The 13,415-nt window shown below is 55.3% G+C and overlaps 1 protein-coding gene across 1 annotated transcript in view; it reads left to right on the forward strand.

Moving 5' to 3' along the window:
- LOC146829475 (V-set and immunoglobulin domain-containing protein 1-like) overlaps nucleotides 1-13,415 on the forward strand; it is a 168,581-nt gene that overhangs the window by 23,744 nt on the left and 131,422 nt on the right. The gene's annotated exons all lie outside the window — the stretch shown is intronic.

A 13,415-nucleotide genomic window follows, 5' to 3' on the forward strand; every position in this document is an offset into this window, starting at 1 on the left:
GAAGTTAAAACATTGAGCGATTAGGTAACTGACAGACTGAGCTTTCCTGCATAACTCATACTGTGAACTGAGTCCCTTGTCTATGGTTGGATCAAATAGGCCATGCACATGGAACTTCTAAAAAGTGCTATCTTGAGGGTAACATGCTAGACATCCACTATAATAGCTCATGGTTCTCAACAACGAGAGTGACATGGGTGTACAGCAGATTATTTCCAAAAAGCCATAGACCCTTATTTTGAGAGGCCTCATCTGACATTTTGAGGCCTGCAAAGCTACGGTGTATCTGTCATGTTTCCCCCAAAACTAGAAATCACCAGGGCAATCGGACCCGGAATTGCTGATTTCAATACAATTCCTCAATACTCAGGGGATTCTCAGGGTTCGACCAATAATGCCCGTAAATTCTGCCCACGTAGATTTAACAAGACCCTTGGTATTGTTAACTCTGTGAGGACGGAATTGCCCCCACCCCCACATCCCATCACTCCTAGTGAGTCCAAAAGTGAGGTACACGTGTGAAAAGTATGCTCCATTGCAAAAACATGTTTAGGTAGATCACAATGTAAAGGACAACGACTGAAATGCTGCTTTGTTGAGGCACGTAAGAGGTCTGGTGTTAGAAGACATTCTGATAGACGTGTCCACGGGTAAGCATTGACAGCGGGACAGTTTTCCACAGGATGGTTCAGAAGTATCATGGAGCGCAGATCACGAAAGCAAAGCTTGAATTGTCTTTACAATCAGTCAGAACCCCACTTTCTTGGTACTTATTCATGTTCGACGCTATCTTGCTGATGCTCCCTCCATATATTGTCCTCATCCACCATGAGCTGTTCTCTGAAAAGAGCATACAAAAAGAGACGGGAGGGGGCGCCACAGGGCGGCTATATATAACATGGGCATCATACAGATAATGGCCACCCTGACAAAAAATCCCTGAATCCTACCAGCTTCCTAGCCTCATGTTGCATCATACAGATAATGGCCACCCTGACAAAAAAACCCTGAATCCCACCAGCTTCCTAGCCTCATGTTGCATCATACAGATAATGGCCACCCTGACAAAAAATCCCTGAATCCTACCAGCTTCCTAGCCTCATGTTGCATCATGCAGATAGGCCTAGTTTGGAGGGGCATAATCATTGAGATAGATTGGGGGTGGAGAGGACACTTTAATTATATCACCTAAAAAGGCATACTTAACCTCGGCAGATACAAATATAAAAATCCATTAATTATTAAAATACTTAGGAAAATAGTACCGTACTCAGGAGCTTTATTCTTCAAAAGCAAAACATTTTCTTTGTGCTCATAGGATAATTGTGACCTGGTGCCTCTGAGCAGGATGGGCTTCAACCTCAACTACCCTAAAAGCAGCTCAGTACCTCCCTTTTTTGTACCGGGTGTGGCCAGTCCTTCCTGGGACACACCCTTTTCCCCTTCATTCAATTTCATTGGGTCTGCGGGAGGCAGGGATTGCAGTTGCATTTGTTGCTCCACGGTTACTCATAGTACGGCCCGCGGGCCGCCAGGGGCCCGGCGTGCCTTCCTTGGCGGCCCGCGGACCTTGCAGACATCCTACCTGTGTTTAAAAAAAAAAAAAATTAAATAGTGTTAGCAAACACTGCAGGTTACAGCAGCCCGGACTCTGACACTGCTCTGTGGGCGCAGGGGGATTTCAGTGATTGTCAAAGTGGAGATGCAGGGGCCTAAGAGGTGAAATACAACAAAGCTTTATTAACATGTAAATGGTCTTTTAAAGACCTGTGAAGTACTCAGGTGTGGCTGTGTGTGCGCTCTGGGAAGCTGTCTCAGTGGGGCTGTGTGTGTGTGCTGGGAAGCTGTCTCACACATGGGCTGTTGACAGACGGTGTGGGCTGTTGACAGACGGTGATGGAGGGAGGGAGGAGGCAGAGAGAGGGAGACAGAGGGAGGGAGGCAGAGGGAGGGAGAGGAAGGGAGACAGAGAGAGGGAGGGAGACAGAGAGAGGGAGACAGAGGGAGGGAGAGGGAGACAGAGGGAGGGAGACAGAGGGAGGGAGAGGGAGGGAGACAGAGTTAGAGGGAGACAGAGGGAGGGAGACAGAGGGAGGGTGAGGGAGAGAGACAGAGGGAGAGGGAGAGAGACAGAGGGAGGGAGACACAGGGAGGGAGGGAGAGGGAGACAGAGGGAGGGAGAGGGAGACAGAGGGGAGGGAGGGAGAGGGAGATAGAGGGAAGGAGAGGGAGACAGAGGGAGGGAGACAGAGGGAGGGAGAGGGAGACAGAGAGGGAGGGAGACAGAGGGCGGGAGGGGGAGACAGAGGGAGGGAGACAGAGGGAGAGGGAGACAGAGGGAGGGAGACGGAGGGAGGGAGGGAGACAGAGGGAGGGAGGGGGAGACAGAGGGAGGGAGACAGAGGGAGAGGGAGACAGAGGGAGGGAGGGAGAGGGAGGGAGACAGAGGGAGGGAGAGGGAGACAGAGGGAGGGAGAGGGAGACAGAGGGAGGGAGAGGGAGACAGAGGGAGGGAGACAGAGGGAGGGAGAGGGAGAGAGATAGAGGGAGAGGGAGGGAGAGGGAGATAGAGGGAAGGAGAGGGAGACAGAGGGAGGGAGACAGAGGGAGGGAGAGGGAGAGAGACAGAGGGAGAGAGAGACAGAGGGAGGGAGACAGAGGGAGGGAGGGAGAGGGAGACAGAGGGAGGGAGAGGGAGACAGAGCGAGGGAGACAGAGGGAGGGAGAGGGAGACAGAGGGGAGGGAGGGAGAGGGAGATAGAGGGAAGGAGAGGGAGGGAGGGAGAGGGAGACAGAGAGGGAGGGAGACAGAGGGAGGGAGGGGGAGACAGAGGGAGGGAGACAGAGGGAGAGGGAGACAGAGGGAGGAGACAGAGAGAGGGAGAGGGAGACAGAGGGAGGGAGACAGAGGGAGGGAGAGGGAGACAGAGGGAGGGAGGGGGAGGGAGATAGAGGGAGAGGGAGGGAGACGGAGGGAGGGAGAGGGAGACAGAGGGAGGGAGACAGAGGGAGGGAGACAGAGGGAGGGAGAGGGAGACAGAGGGAGGGAGACAGAGGGAGGTAGAGGGAGACAGAGGGAGGGAGACAGAAGGATGGAGAGGGAGAGGGAGCGAGACAGAGGGAGGGAGAGGGAGACAGAGGGAGGGAGACAGAGGGAGGGAGAGGGAGACAGAGGGAGGGAGAGGGAGACAGAGGGAGGGAGGGAGAGGGAGAAAGAGAGAGGGAGACAGAGGGAGGGAGGGAGAGGGAGACAGAGGGAGGGAGACAGAGGGAGGGGGAGGGAGGGAGGGAGAGGGAGAAAGAGAGAGGGAGACAGAGGGAGGGAGGGAGAGGGAGGGAGGGAGAGGGAGACAGAGAGAGGGAGAGGGAGGGAGAGGGAGGGAGACAGAGGGAGGGAAGGAGAGGGAGGGAGACAGAGGGAGGGAAGGAGAGGGAGACAGAGGGAGGGAGACAGAGGGAGGGAGACAGAGGGAGACAGAGGGAGGGAGATAGAGGGAGGGAGAGGGAGACAGAGGGAGGGAGGGGGAGGGAGAGGGAGGGAGGGAGAGGGAGACAGAGGGAGGGAGACAGAGGGAGGGAGAGGGACACAGAGAGGGAGGGCGGGCAACAGAGGGCGGGCGACAGAGGGCGGACGACAGAGGGCGGGCGACAGAGGGTGGGCGACAGAGGGAGGGCGAAAGAGGGAGGGCGACAGAAAGGGAGGAGGGAGACAGAAAGGGAGACAGAGGAGGAGGGAGACAGAGAGGGAGACAGAGAGGGAGACAGAGAGGGAGGAGGGAGACAGAGAGGGAGGAGGGAGACAGAGAGGGAGGAGGGAGAGAGAAGGGGAGAGAGAGGGGGAGAGACAGGGGGAGAGAGACAGGGGGCGAGAGACAGGGGGCGAGAGACAGGGGGAGAGAGACGGGGAGATGACAGACGGTGATGGAGGGAGGGAGGCAGAGAGAGAGAGACAGAGGGAGGGAGGGAGAGAGAGGGAGAGGAAGGGAAACAGAGAGAGGGAGACAGAGGGAGGGAGGGAGAGGGAGACAGAGGGAGGGAGACAGAGGGAGGGAGAGGGAGACAGAGGGAGAGGGAGAGGGAGGGAGGAAGACAGAGGGAGACAGAGGGAGGGAGACAGAGGGAGGGAGAGGGAGACAGAGGGAGGGAGAGGGAGACAGAGGGAGACAGAGGGAGGGAGACAGAGGGAGGGAGACAGAGGGAGGGAGAGGGAGACAGAGGGAGGGAGGGAGAGGGAGGGAGAGGGAGTCAGAGGGAGGGAGACAGAGGGAGGGAGACTGAGGGAGGGAGAGGGAGACAGAGAGGGAGGTCGGGCGACAGAGGGCGGGCGACAGAGGGAGGACGACAGAGGGCGGACGACAGAGGGCGGGCGACAGAGGGAGGGCGAAAGAGGGAGGGCGACAGAGAGGGAGGAGGGAGACAGAGAGGGAGACAGAGAGGGAGGAGGGAGACAGAGAGGGAGGAGGGAGACAGAGGAGGAGGGAGACCGAGAGGGAGACAGAGAGGGAGGGAGAGGGAGACAAAGGAGAGGGAGAGAGACAGAGGGAGGGAGGGAGACAGAGGGAGGGAGACAGAGGGAGGGAGAGGGAGGGAGACAGAGGGAGGGGAGGGAAAGAGAGGGAGGGAGACAGAGGGATGGAGAGGGAGAGGGATGGAGAGGGAGACAGAGGGAGGGAGACAGAGGAAGGGAAAGGGAGACAGAGGGAGGGAGACAGAGGGAGGGAGAGGGAGACAGAGGGAGGGGGACAGAGGGAGGGAGGGAGAGGGAGACAGAGGGAGGGAGAGGGAGAAAGAGGGAGGGAGACAGATGGAGGGAGAGGGAGGGAGGGAGAGGGAGGGAGGGGGAGGGAGAGGGAGACAGAGGGAGGGAGACAAAGGGAGGGAGAGGGAGACAGAGGAGTGAGAGGGAGACAGAAGGAGGGATACAGAGGGAGGGAGAGGGAGACAGAGGGAGGGAGGCAGAGGGAGGGAGAGGGAGACAGAGGGAGGGAGGGAAAGGGAGACAGAGGGAAGGAGAGGGAGACAGAGGGAGGGAGACAGAGGGAGGGAGAGGGAGACAGAGGGAGGGAGACAGAGGGAGGGAGACAGAGGGAGGGAGGGGGAGACAGAGGGAGGGAGAGGGAGACCGAGGGAGGGAGACAGAGGGAGGGAGAGGTAGACAGAGGGAGGGAGACAGAGGGACGGAGACAGAGGGAGGGAGAGGGAGACAGAGGGAGGGAGGCAGAGGGAGGGAGACAGAGGGAGGGAGAGGGAGGGAGGCAGAGGGAGGGAGAGGGAGACAGAGGGAGGGAGACAGAGGGAGGGAGAGGGAGACAGAGGGAGGGAGAGGGAGACAGAGGGATAGGGAGGGTGACAGAGGGAGGGGGAGGGAGACAGAGGGAGAGGGAGGGAGACAGAGGGAGGGAGGAGAGGGAGACAGAGGGAGGGAGGGAGAGGGAGACAGAGGGAGGGAGGGAGAGGAAGACAGAGGGAGGGAGACAGAGGGAGGGAGAGGGAGGGAGACAGAGGGAGGGGGAGGGAAAGAGAGGGAGGGAGAGGGAGACAGAGGGAGGGAGACAAAGGAAGGGAAAGGGAGACAGAGGGAGGGAGAGGGAGACAGAGGGAGGGAGACAGAGGTAGGGAGGGAGAGGGAGACAGAGGGAGGGAGGGAGAGGGAGGGAGAGGGAGAAAGAGGGAGGGAGACAGAGGGAGGGAGAGGGAGGGAGGGAGAGGGAGGGAGGGAGAGGGAGAGGGAGACAGAGGGAGGGAGACAAAGGGAGGGAGAGGGAGACAGAGGAGTGAGAGGGAGACAGAAGGAGGGATACAGAGGGAGGGAGAGGGAGACAGAGGAGGGAGGCAGAGGGAGGGAGAGGGAGACAGAGGGGAGGGAGGGAGAGGGAGACAGAGGAAAGGAGAGGGAGACAGAGGGAGGGAGACAGAGGGAGGGAGGGGGAGACAGAGGGAGGGAGAGGGAGACCGAGGGAGGGAGACAGAGGGAGGGAGACAGAGGGAGGGAGAGGTAGACAGAGGGAGGGAGACAGAGGGACGGAGACAGAGGGAGGGAGAGGGAGACAGAGGGAGGGAGACAGAGGGAGGGAGACAGAGGGAGGGAGGGAGGGAGAGGGAGACAGAGGGAGGGAGGCATAGGGAGGGAGAGAGAGGGAGACAGAGGGAGGGAGACAGAGGGACGGAGACAGAGGGAGGGAGAGGGAGACAGAGGGAGGGAGACAGAGGGAGGGAGACAGAGGGAGGGAGAGGGAGGGAGAGGGAGGGAGGGAGAGGGAGACAGAGGGAGGAAGAGGGAGACAGAGGGAGGGAGAGGGAGACAGAGGGAGGGAGACAGAGGGAGGGAGGGAGAGGGAGACAGAGGGAGGGAGACAGAGGGAGGGAGAGGGAGACAGAGGGATAGGGAGGGTGACAGAGGAGGGGGAGGGAGACAGAGGGAGAGGGAGAGAGACAGAGGGAGGGAGGGAGAGGGAGACAGAGGGAGGGAGGGAGAGGGAGACAGAGGGAGGGAGACAGAGGGAGGGAGGGAGAGGAAGACAGAGGGAGGGAGACAGAGGGAGGGAGAGGGAGGCAGAGGGAGGGTGAGGGAGACAGAGGGAGGTGAGACAGAGGGAGGGAGAGGGAGACAGAGGGAGGGAGAGGGAGACAGAGGGAGGGAGTCAGAGGGAGGGAGGGAGAGGGAGACAGAGGGAGGGAGGGACAGGGAGGGAGGGAGAGGGAGACAGAGGGAGGAAGACAGAGAGAGGGAGACAGAGAAGGAGGGTGGGCGACAAAGGGCGGGCGACAGAGGGCGGGCAACAGAGGGAGGGCGACAGAGGGAGGGTGACAGAGAGCGAGGAGGGAGACAGAGAGGGAGGAGGGAGACAGAGAGGGAGACAGAGAGGGAGGAGGGAGACAGAGAGGGAGGAGGGAGACAGAGAGGGAGGAGAGAGACAGAGGGAGAGAGAAGGGGAGAGAGAGGTGGAGAGAGAGGTGGAGAGAGGGGGAGAGAGAGGGGAGAGAGAGGGGAGAGAGCGGGGGGAGAGACAGGGGGAGAGAGACAGGGGGAGAGAGACAGGGGGAGAGGGAGCGAGAGACGGGGGAGATGACAGACGGTGATGGTGGGAGGGAGGCAGAGAGAGGGAGACAGAGGGAGGGAGGCAGAGGGAGGGAGAGGAAGGGAGACAGAGGGAGGGAGAGGGAGGCAGAGAGGGAGGGAGACAGAGAGGGAGGGAGACAGAGGGAGGCAGAGGGAGGGAGACAGAGGGAGACAGAGGGAGAGGGAGACAGAGGGAGGGAGACAGAGGGAGGCAGAGGGAGGGAGACAGAGGGAGACAGAGGGAGAGGGAGACAGAGGGAGAAGGGAGAGGGAGACAGAGGGAGGGAGACAGGGAGGGAGGGAGAGGGAGACAGAGGAGGGAGACAGAGGGAGGGAGGGAGAGGGAGGCAGAGAGGGAGGGAGACAGAGGGAGGGAGACAGAGGGAGACAGAGGGAGGGAGGGAGAGAGAGACAGAGGGAGACAGAGGAAGGGAGAGGGAGGGAGGGAGAGGGAGACAAAGTAAGGGAGACAAAGGGAGGGAGAGGGAGGGAGAGGGAGACAGAGGGAGGGAGAGGGAGACAGAGGGGAGGGAGGGAGAGGGAGACAGAGGGAAGCAGAGGGAGACAGAGGGAGGGAGAGGGAGACAGAGGGAGGGAGACAGAGGGAGGGAGACAGAGGGAGGGAGACAGAGGAGGGAGAGGGAGACAGAGGGAGGGAGACAGAGGGAGGGAGACAGAGGCAGGGAGACAGAGGGAGGGAGACAGAGGGAGGGATAGGGAGACAGAGGGAGGGAGACATAGGGAGGGAGGGAGGGAGAGGGAGACAGAGGGAGGGAGATAGAGGGATGGAGACAGAGGGAGGGAGAGGGAGACAGAGGGAGGGAGGGAGAGCGAGGGAGACAGGGGGAGGGAGACAGAGGGAGGGAGAGAGAGGGAGACAGAGGGAGGGAGAGGGAGGGGGAGGGAGAGGGAGAGGGAGGGAGACAGGGAGAGGGAGACAGAGGGAGGGAGATGGAGACAGAGGGAGAGGGAGGGTGACAGAGGGAGACAGAGGGAGAGGGAGGGAAACAGAGGGAGGGAGGGAGAGGGAGACAGAGGGAGGGAGACAGAGGGGGGAGGGAGAGGAAGACAGAGGGAGGGAGACAGAGGGAGGGAGAGGGAGACAGAGGGAGGGAGACAGAGGGAGGGAGGGAGACAGAGGGAGGGATAGGGAGACAGAGGGAGGGAGACATAGGGAGGGAGGGAGAGGGAGACAGAGGGAGGGAGACAGAGGGACGGAGACAGAGGGAGGGAGAGGGAGATAGAGGGAGGGAGACAGAGGGAGGGAGAGGGGAGGGAGGGAGAGGGAGACAGAGGAAAGCAGAGGGAGGGAGAGTGAGACAGAGGGAGGGAGACAGAGGGAGGGAGAGGGAGACAGAGGGAAGGAGACAGAGGGAGGGAGAGGGAGACAGAGGGAGGGAGACAGAGGGAGGGAGGGGGACAGAGGGAGGGATAGGGAGACAGAGGGAGGGAGACATAGGGAGGGAGGAGAGGGAGACAGAGGAGGGAGACAGAGGGATGAAGACAGAGGGAGGGAGAGGGAGACAGAGGGAGGGAGGGGAGACAGAGGGAGGGAGACAGAGGGAGGAGAGGGAGGGAGACAGAGGGAGGGAGAGGGAGGGAGAGGGAGACAGAGGGAGGGAGAGGGAGACAGAGGGAGGGAGGCAGAGGGAGGGAGAGGGAGACAGAGGGAGGGAGGGAGAGGGAGACAGAGGGAGGGAGGGAGAGGGAGACAGAGGGAGAGGGAGGGTGACAGAGGGAGACAGAGGGAGAGGGAGGGAGACAGAGGGAGGGAGAGGGAGGGAGGGAGGGAGAGGGAGACAGAGGGAGGGAGACAGAGGGAGGGAGGGAGAGGAAGACAGAGGGAGACAGAGGGAGGGAGACAGAGGGAGGGAGAGGAGACAGAGGGAGGGAGAGGGAGACAGAGGGAGGGAGGCAGAGGGAGGGAGGGAGAGGGAGACAGAGGGAGGGAGGGAGAGGGAGACAGAGAGGCAGGGCGGGCGACAGAGGGCGGGCGACAGAGGGCGGGCGACAGAGGGTGGGCGACAGAGGGCGGGCGACAGAGGGCGGGCGACAGAGGGCGGGCGACAGAGAGGGAGGAGGGAGACAGAGAGGGAGGAGGGAGAAAGAGAGGGAGGAGGGAGACAGAGAGGGAGGAGGGAGACAGCGGAGGAGGGAGACAGAGAGGGAGGAGGGAGACGGAGGGAGAGAGAGGGGGAGAGAGAGGGGGAGAGAGACGGGGAGAGACAGGGGGAGAGACAGGGGGAGAGACAGGGGGAGAGAGACAGGGGGAGAGGGAGAGAGAGAGACGGGGGAGAGGGAGGGGGAGGGAAAGGGAGAGGGAGTGGGGAAAGAGGGACAGGGAGGGAGATGGAGGGGAAGGGAGGGAGAGGGAGGGGGAGGGAGGGAGGGAGAGGGAGGGAGGGGGAGAGAGAGAGAGAGATGTGTGTATGCCAGGTCTGGTGGCTCAGTGGACGAAGGCGTCTGCTGCAGCGACCTGTGTTCAACCTCATGGTCACAAAATTCTTTTTTGCTTTAGCCCCGCCCCTCCCCCTCTGAACCCGCCCCCACCGGTGCGGCCCTCGGCCACAAACCACACTGTATATATGGCCCCGAGAGAAAGTTTGTGAGTACCCATGCTCTAGGACGTCACACCATCAGACATCAGCTGCCAGAAACCCTCATTGATTGAGATGCCTCCCATGGAAGTTCTATACTGTAAGCTTTTTATCTCCAAACTGCAGATCATATACCAGCACACACTATTGGTTTCACACAAGGAAAAAGCTGAAATTCAATCTACCCGAAAATGTTTCAAGGTCGGTGAGTGCAAGTATTGAGCGAAAGGTCACAATATTTTAGTCAAGATCTCATACTTCAACAATAACAAGTCTACAAAATTGACTACCGCTCTATCATTAAGGTGTGCAGATATGGAGTTTGGAATAGTAAATTACACTTCCCTACACATAATAACAATTACATATACCAATGGTCAATATTCTGGACTCGATATTGTTGTAGGTCGATATTATTGAAGTCGATATTGAGACATACAGGCTCAAGGAGATGAATTGATAACATGGAAAAAGAGGTGGTTTTGAAGGACAACAACTTTGTTGTTACGACAAATAGTGAAGTTTGTCAAACTCTGCATCTTTGTTTCATCTCAGGATCCCTGAATGTAGATACTGTCTAAAAATGCCCTGCCTCTTACATAAAGATCTATAGTAAAGAATTCACAAGGACACTCTCAACAAATCAAAATTTTCACGCTTTACCACAAAGCATGCTAGACTAGTGCTTTCAGATGGGAATCTAAAGCCACAAGTGTTTCCCCCAAGGGTCTGCAGCAGAACACACACAGCCTGGTGACTTTGAGAGTCTTTCTTGCCAAGGTGAGTACCAGCTCAGGTCTCATGTTGCTGTTTCACTAGCTTTGCTTCCCAATTACACTATTCTGACTAACAATGGAATTGACAGCAGGGGTGGAAGAGTGGCCATAAATTACCAAAAAGCTTGAAAGTCCTTTCTCTTGCTACATCTGCAGCTTCCTCTTTAGATGTTGGATTAATCACCAAATCCTGTATTACGACCAATGATACCATCATAGTAGTTGTGATCAATCACCCAATTGGTTTCTACATCATGTTTGGGACAAAGGTTACTGGATTTCTGGCTTGTGTTTGTGTTAAACAGCAAGAGCCTGATATTGGGAGACACAAAGCTTTGGTACACCAAGTCTCCCATAAAGCGGTCTTGGCCGATGGAAGGGAATCTGACTACAGTTCTTATTTACAAGATCCTAAAGCCTGTACCCATATCAAAGGCAATATTTTGGATTGAAATGTCTCCTATAACTTATTGCTGTTCAGCATTAATAATATTCTACGAGAGTGGATTGACCATAACACCATTTTATTTATAATGTGTTGACTTATGGTTTACATGAAGAGCGTGTATATAAAACGTATTACAATAAGACGTGCGTATAAGATCATTGTTAATGCACTTAAGTCCTAACAGCCTCAATAATCCCTTTTACCAAATTCCCCTAGGATCTTAAGCCTCTGGTGGATAACTGTGTCCTAAGTAATCAATGGTGGCGGTTAAAAACGTATATTTGTTTTAATGTACAGTCATTCCCCTTTTTTAAGGTTACTCAAAATTCGAAGTAATGTTCTGCCTTTCAAGTAGCACAAATTAGAATATGATCTGGTAGGCTAAGACCTCAGGTGCATCTTTAAATGCCTGGTGCTTTTGTTTTGCAAGTGATGCAAGTCCACAGGGAATTCTTAGACCCCGAAAGAAGTCTGACATACTGAGAGATCTTGACTCCAGGCTAATATCACTTAAATGAAAAGTAGCCTGTACATCTAGAGTGGGGAAAATGCATCATCTAATAATGGAAGCTTTCCCTGTATTGTAAGAGACTGCTGTCAGTCAATAATGATATATTTGTTTAAAAAGCAAACGTCAGAGCTTACATGAAATGCTAATGGATTGATCTTAAATTCAGACCATGATTCAAAATATGCGGGTGTGATATCCGTTAAAGCTTCTTCAGAGTCAGCCATGACTTTCCACCCTAGATGTCTAATTGTGATGTCACATACTGGTTCACCTTCAGGCCCTGATTATGAGCCGGCTGTTAAATTGCGTTGCTTGTGCAGGGATCAGATCCAATTTCCCCTAGTAATGTTCAACAGGGCAAATCTGCTGAAATGTACTTCAGGGAAAGCATGAGAAAACTCAGACACTTGAAGAAACGGGTGCAGTAAAAGGCACCAATTTTTCCATGTAATTCTCTATTTTCAATCCTCAACTTGGAATATGAGGTGTATATTATACTCACTAAAATATCACACCCTGGGATATCGTATTTACCGGGTACGACAAATACCTCACCCCATTCTGGTCCACTCACAGCAGAGGTGTTAGTAACTTTCTCATGACTTAATCCTAGTGCCAATCCTAAAAGCCTGTTTACAAGACCATGTATATGTATGGTGTTTTACCCATAGTATTCAACTACTAAAAGCAGATGGAATACTGGGGGGAAAAGAATTACAGTGGGAAATGGGGCCAGAATTACGGGTTACCCTGGTAATTCCTTAGGTCTAAGAAGATCATCAGATGTTTTGTAAACACTGATAACTCTGCCACCTAGAGTTATCGATGACCTTGGTATTGGTGGAGTTGACAGTAGTGGCTGCTATAGATAGCGAGTGGTAGGGCGAGGGCTGGGGGGGAGTTGCGGTACAGAAGAACATTTAAAAAAAATACACTTACCTGGGCAGGTGGCCGCCGCCTCTTCTAGGTCCTCTTCTACCTGTCTCTGCCTGCTGCAGGAAGGATGCGGGCCCGAGAGGGCCGGCCAGCAGTCCTGCACACGTAAGGAGTGCAAACCACTCCTCTCCTTGCTCTGGCCAGTCCCGCCAGAGAGCCACTCACTTCAATAGGAAAACTAAAATGATAATGACAATACGTTATTATCAATGTATTTTTCCTATTGAAGTTAATGGGGCGACGCTCCTCCGCCTTAGCGGAGGAGCCGTCACTGGGTGTAGGGCTGAAGTCACCAGGGAGATAAAAGGGACCTCATAAAGTGGCCCTTAACTGTTTCCACATTATTTCCATCGAATATAATACTCACACAGACCACATTCTTTGCCCTTCTCCACACTTTGGAAAAATTTCCTACTTTTTGTTGTTGCGCTTATTGCATCTCTTACCCATTGCTTGGCATGCAGTATCAAAGAGAGGCTTCGCCCTTACTCAACACTTTAGCAGATAAGATTCAGTATTCAGCTCAATCACCTATTGTGAGAGTTTCTTCCAAAAGAGGGGTTCTGAAGCATATTTATCAATCTTGTGTTTGATGTAATGGGTTGTAAACAAACACAAATGAAGTACATACATGTAACTACTGAATAGTCCTTTATAGTTCATCTTGTCCGCGGTTGTGAATTGATATTGTTTCTTGGTCACTTGCGGTTGTGACTTGTTGTTGCTGCGCGGTCATTGCCGCAGGTGTCTGCCAGTTACAGGAAGTGTTCGGTTAGAAAAAGAGACACAAATCATGCCTCAGGCAGATGGGGGCAAATGAGAGGTGTGGCAGTTATAGGCAGTGAAATGTATCAAGAAGCAGCTGCACAAGGAGTACAGGTCTGTCCCTGAAGAACAAGATGAAATGACTCCACCCAATGCGCCCTCGCCCTACTCAGTGCTGGTTGGAGAAGGTGCACCCCTGCGTGCTTGTTTTCAACACGGACTGGTCATTTTAGCAACATTTAATCTAAATTTTCACATGTGGTTTCAAATATGTTTTTATATAACCCTTATAAAGCCAAGATATTAAAATTAAAACTAAACT

The sequence above is a fragment of the Triturus cristatus genome, chromosome 5_2 (genome assembly GCF_964204655.1).
Source record: "Triturus cristatus chromosome 5_2, aTriCri1.1, whole genome shotgun sequence".
Taxonomy (NCBI): domain Eukaryota; kingdom Metazoa; phylum Chordata; class Amphibia; order Caudata; family Salamandridae; genus Triturus; species Triturus cristatus.